This window comes from Octopus sinensis, linkage group LG5 (genome assembly GCF_006345805.1).
Source record: "Octopus sinensis linkage group LG5, ASM634580v1, whole genome shotgun sequence".
Lineage (NCBI taxonomy): Eukaryota > Metazoa > Mollusca > Cephalopoda > Octopoda > Octopodidae > Octopus > Octopus sinensis.
Window position 1 is genome coordinate 26464038 of NC_043001.1, and position 6778 is coordinate 26470815.

A 6778-nucleotide genomic window follows, 5' to 3' on the forward strand; every position below is an offset into this window, starting at 1 on the left:
ACCTCTGTTTTGAATCACAGCCTTAAATCTAGGTGCAAATGTTTCACACACAGCATACAGTGATCCTGGTGCAATTTTGCCTTCAGAGCATTGAGCAAAGCATGAAGAGTGCTTGAGACCCTCGTCTTCAAAATGGAGCATACAGAAAAATCCAATGGTTTGAGATTAGGGCTTCTATGAACAATGGAATGTTTTTTTCTGAAACCAGTGGTTTGAGATCAGGGCTTCTATGAATGATGGAATGTTTTTCTGAAACCAGTGTTGTGTTGAAGCTGTGGGAAGGTGCTAAGTCCTGCTGGACGCTCCAAGGTGTGCCTTGAAAGTATTCATTCACCCATGGAAGCAGTTCAGCTTCCAGAATGTATCACTGGGTGTTAATTTTAACACCCAAGAGCACAAAAATGAAGGGAGACCTTCCAGTGGCTGTTACAGCTGCCCAAACCATAACTGACTGTGGATTTTGATGTCGATTTACAAGTCTACCCTCAATGGAGTCAGATACATTCCAAAATCAGTCATTCTGGTGGATTACTGTCTGTTCGATGTCAAATTTCTTTTCATCAGTGAACATCAGGTTGGGCAGCAATCTGACAAGGGATAAGATGGCTTCTCTCAAGTCTAATGACCATATAAACTTGTGTGAGCTCATGATGGAGGATCATCTTGCAGGGGTGGGTCCTGAGATCCTCTCTCAGCACTTGATATATAGATGTTCGGCCTACTTTTGCTGCGACAGCCAGTTTTCTGACAGAACGATGAGAATTTCGCTGTATCTTTCCACTGGTATTTTTGGTAAGCTGAGGGGTCCACACACTTTTTTTTGGCTACATCCAGGTCGATCAACAGTGGAATCAGTCTCTTTAAATTTCTTGACAATTTTCTATACTGTTGTTCATTTAATTTTAAGCTTTTTTGCTATAGCTGTATTACTTTTGCCTCCTTTATGGAAGGCTATGATTGTATTTCAGTCTATAGTCATTATTGAATTTATAAATCTGAATTTATTTAGTCTGAAACAAAAAGAAGACACACTAAGCTTTTATAATGATGTATAATTTTCATATTTTATCACATTTATTGATAGTTATGAAAGCTTGAAACTTCGGTTGCCTTAATTTCGGAACATCCTGTAATACTTACATATACATACATAAATATCAATGAAAAATAATAAATATATATTTCGTTTTTGGATTTGGCTTGCAAGATTCTTTATGTGAGTTCGTGTGTTGAAGCATATTCTGTTGTGTCTGGGGAGAGTCATTTTCTTTTTGTGCCTTAACACACACACAGGTAAAATTTCCACTTATTTCTTATTTTGGATCTTTTCGGTTTGAACGGCAGTTTTTTTCTAGCGGTGTCATATGAAATTGTCACCCATAATTATGACCCTAGTATCGATCTATTGCATTTCAATCTGTTTTAGAGTTAGGGTTAGGGGTGGGGGGAAGGGTATCTTTTTTTCTTCAGAAATGTAAATAAACCCAATCTGTTTCTTAAACGAGGGACATATTCATATGGCACAGAATGTTTTCACCTCAATAGTCGTCATTGATTGGTTGAAATTGCAGAAAAAACAACAACAAATATCTTACAAACTATAGAATTTTCTCAATAAAGCCAAGAGAAAAAGATATTTTATAAACACATTCTACCAATATACGAAGTTTAAAAGTGTTTAGTTACGTGGAAATTATTTTTAAAAATTGCCGGTCAAACCGAAAAGATCCGGATTTGGTTTGTAAGATTCTTTATGTGAGTTCGTGTGTTGAAGCATATTTGGGGAGAGTCGTTTTCTTTTTGTGTCTTATAATTTAACACACTAACCGGTAAAATTTCCACTTATTTTTATTTTCCTAAAATTTTCGTTGAGTCTTGCAACCTTTTCAATAAGGAAAATAAAAATAAGAAAGAAGTGGAAATTTTACCGGTGATTGTGTTAAATTATAAGGCACAAAAATAGAAAATGACTCTCCCCAGACACAACAGAATAAATATATATATGTTGACCAAAACAAAAATACATCCACATTCAGATGAACGTGATCAAAAACTCTACAATACAAACCTACCCAGATAAAAAGTCAAAAACTTAATACAAACAAAAGTTTATTTAAATAAAAGTAACCCTATCCCTCTTTTCTTCCCCTGCTTATTAGTTAACTCTTCACCACGACCTCTCGTTTTATACCTCCTACCACCTCACAAAGTTTTGATTACACTAACAACTCCTACTCCCACTACCATCTTTATCTTCTCCCTTTGCTGAAATTTTTCTTGCGCTTCGAAATGTAAGCGACATCAAATCCACTGTCATAATGTCTTTCCCTTTCGTTACCAACCCGGCCGTAGCCGGCCGTGATTTTCAGCACAAATCTCGTTAGTACATTCGTGAAAACACGTGATTTCACTTTGTAGCAGAAGAATTTCTCCGTTTTTGACGGGAATTTTTCAGATCTCTTTTCACAGTGCTGCTCTTGGAATGGACCTGGAGCATCTTTTTAACCCGCCCCATCTTCCTCTCTCCCGACCAATTTTGGTTGAATTTGTTGGCATGATGATTTTTTGGAGTACTTACGCACTTAAAACTTTTCTGTAAAAAAAAAGTAAATATTTTTAGACGATTAGGTGTATGTTTTAAGGGAGATTTGGCTGTTGTTTCTAGCATATCCCATGACCGATGTTTAGGGTTCATAAATATCAAATTTTCAAAAAAATTTTTTCGATAGCATAAATGAGTTTATGCTTATTAATGTGGAGAAAATATTGAAAAACATCAATTCTTGTCAGAGCGAGAAAGAAACGAGGAATGGAGTTGTGGGATATGCCAGAAAGAATAGCCAAATCTCCCTTTAGGCACACACCTTTTCATCTGATTTTTTTTTTTTACCGAAAAGGCTTCTAAAGTTTTAAGTGCGTAGTCCCCCACCAAAATCAGTTCAGAGAGGGAAAGATGGGGAAGGCAGTGTTGTTAAAAAAAGCCATGTGTCGAAAAAATTTTTTTTGTTAAAAAGGTGCTCCAGATCATTACCGTGAAAAAAAATTTGAAAAACATCAGTTGTCAAGTGGTGGTGAGGGAACAAACACACACACACACACATACATATGTGTGTGTGTGTGTGTGTGTGTGTCAGGCTTCTTTTAGTTTCCATCTGCTAAATCCACTCAGAAGGCTTTGGTCAGCTTGAGGCTATAGTAGAAAACGCTGGTCCAAGGTACTATGCAGTGGGACTGAACCTGGAATCATGTGGAAGGGAAGCAAGCTTCTTACCACAGCCACCCCTGCACCTATATGTCAATGAATAAAAAAGTTATAGTTGTTTTATGAAACCAGTCTAAATCTCTCTATATATAAAGGGTAAAATGTCTGTGTGTGTATCCTTTATACAAATCCACAATTTTTCAGTTAGAGGGCTCGCACTTTCTATGGTCATTCAAAACCGTCCAAGGGTGGTCGTGCACATCTTTACATTTCCCCAGTCACCCCGCAAAGCCATTAAAAAATCAATAGAAGTGACTCTTTTGTGAATTTTCTGTCCAAAACCCAATCAAAATGCCTGAAAAGTGATACACCAATTGAATTTCCTAGCTGTATGTGATTGGTCGGAGATTTGGACAGTACTCGTTCATGATTATTTTAGAATTTAATTGAAACTCATAAGGGGTGTATTTTAGTTAGAAATATAGTAATGGAAGGGTTATGCGATTCAAAATGGATATTACCATGGTTGCAAAGCAGTCAGTCCACAGACATATTACATATTACAGGTGTGGCTGTGTGGTAAGTAGCTTGTTTACCAACCACATAGTTCCAGGTTCAGTCTCACTGTGTAGCACCTTAGGCAAGTGTCTTCTATAGCCATAGACCGATCAAAACCTTGTGAGTGGATATGGTAGATGGAAACTGAAAGAAGCCTGTCATAGAGATTTAGGGATATCTTGACCGAGAAATTTGATGATAGGGAAGAGGAGCTAGTCCCATGACATAGAGGGCAGCTGGGAATTTCTGTGAGACAGCTTGCTGAGTGCCACAGACCAAATCTGTGGCTGGTGCAAAGTCTCTTCCAGACCCAGGGTAACATGGTGGTGGAACAATATTGTAGACAGGGCCATTAGAGCAAAGAAACAGGTCTGGAAGATTGGGGGTAGCAGGAGACTGTTTCAGAGGAAGCTAGGAGACAGATATATATAGCCAAGGCAGTAGCAGAAAAGAAGTTTGCCAATGTTCAGCGACATGAGGACCAAAGGACTGAAGTATTTCAGATTGCAAGACAGTGCGTGAGAGAAAACCATGATGTCATAGGAGAGAAATGTGTCCGCAAGAATGATGGTGCCCTTGCGTTTAATGATTCTGCTAAGAAAGAGGCTTGGAGATACCATTATGAAAGACTGCCAAATGTGGAGAATGAATGGGAGAAGGTCTGTTGAAGGTTGACCTAATTGAAGGACCAGCTACCCGAATCGACAGTACCCTGGTAGTTAAAGCAATTAAGGATATGAAGACAGGGAAAGCACATGGCCCTTCAGGAATCACTGCTAAGATGCTTAAAATATCGGGCGGTATGATCAAGCCAAAGATAAACCCCTATACTTGGCTTTTGTTGACTTGGAGAAAACCTTTGATAGGGTACCCTGATCCCTTATCTGGTGGTCAATGCAGAAACTGGGAATAGACGAGTGGTTGGTAAGAGCTGTACAAGCTCAGTACATGGATGCTGTCAGTAAGGTGAAAGTTGGCAACGAGTATAGTGTAGAATTCCAGGCAAAAGTAGGAGTGCACCAAGGATCAGTCCTCAGCCCCCTCTTATTCATTATAGTCCTCCAGACAATAACAGAGGAATTCAAGACAGGCTCTTTTATGCTGATGACCTTGTTCTAATACCCAAGTTACCTCCAGAACTAGAGATGAAGTTTAGGGTGTGGAAGCAAGGTCTAGAATTGAAGGGCCTTAGGGTTAACCTAGCAAAAACCAAAGTCTTAGTAAGTAGGAAAGCTGAAAAATCACAAACTCCTTCAGGTAGATGGCCACAACTACAATTTCCATTTGATTTTGATTTTGATGCACTTAACTCAACAGGTCCCCTCAAGCACAGCATGTTGCCCTATGATCCAAGGTACTTTTGAGTGGGCTGGTTATGTAACACTGGTGTAGGTTACAGCTGTGAACTCATTTTATTTGCCAGGTCTTCTCAGCCACAGCATATCTCCAGAGATCTAGATCTTTTGTCATTACCTCTGTGAGACCCAACATTTGAAGGTCATGCTACCCCACCTCATCCCATGTCTCCCTCTATCCCAGATTCCTTCAACTGCTTGGGAGTGGCACTTCTTCCTACAGCTCTCCTTATCCATCTATAGTACATGACCATACCAATGCAAGCGTCTCTCTTGCATGTCACATCTGATGCTTCTTATGTCCAACATTTTTCTCAGGGCGCTTACACTGTTGTGTGTGCACACTGACATTACACATCCAGCGGATTATGCTAGCTTCATTTCTTTCAAGCCTACACGTCTTCAGCAGTCACGGCCCATGTTTCACTGCTGTGAAGCATGGCAGTTTGCATACATGCATCATACAATCTACCTTTCACTCTGAGTGAGAGGCCCTTTGTCACCAGTAGGAGTAGAAGCTTTCTGAACTTTGCTCAGGCTATTCTTATTCTAGTGGTAACACTCTCTGAGTATCCACTCCCACAACAGACTTGGTCACCTAGATAGCGGAAGCTATCAACCACTTCTAGTTTCTCTCCCTGGTATGTGATGGAATCTGTTTTCTGAGCATCTGTGGTGTTTATTGCCCCTATGCATCTGCTGCGCACACAAAAGCTATTTTCTTGGTTAATCTTCCTTTGATGTTGCTGCACTTCTTGTGTGCATAGCTTACACTGGGTACATCTTATGGAGTTTCTACCTACACCTTTTCTACAGATCGAGCAGGGCCACCTACCTGAAAGGGTGTGTGATGTGTTTGTCTTCCTATTTACTAGAACTTTGGTCTTTGCAACATTGACTCTAAGGCCCTTTGATTCTAAACCTTGCTGAAATTTCTTCTCTAGTTCTGGTAGCAATTCTGCTGAGGGCCAGATCATCAGCATAGAGGAGCAACCTGTCTTGAATTACTCTTATTGCCTGGAGGACTATGAATAAAAGGGATCTGAGGGCTGATCCTTGGTGGACCCCTACTTCTACCTGAAATTCTTCACTATACTCATTGCCAAGCCTAACCTTACTAACAGCATCTCTGTATAGGGCCTGTACAGCCCTTATTAACCATTCATCCATCCCCAGTTTCTGTATCGCCTACCAGATAAGGGATCAGGGGACCCTGTCAAAAGCTTTCTCCAAGTCCACAAAAGCCAAGTATAGGGGTATATTTTTGGCTAGGTATTTCTCCTGCAGTTGCTGTACCAGGAATATAGCATCAGTGGTGCTTCTACCTGGCTCAAAACCAAACTGCATCTCATCTAAGCAGACTCTCTCCCTAATTAGTTGGGCTATGACCCTCTCCATAACCTTCATCATCTGATCCAGCAGTTTGATATCCCTGTATTTATTTCAATCTAAAGCATCACCTTTACCCTTGTAGCAGTTGACTATGGTGCTACTATGCCAGTCATTGGGTATGACTCCATCATGAAATACCTGGTTTACAATATGGGTGACTAGGCCATAGCTCACACCACCAGATGCTTTAAGCATTTCAGCAGTGATTCCTGATGGGCCGGGGGCTTTTCCTGGTTTTATACCTTTAATTGCATTATCTACCAGGGTACTG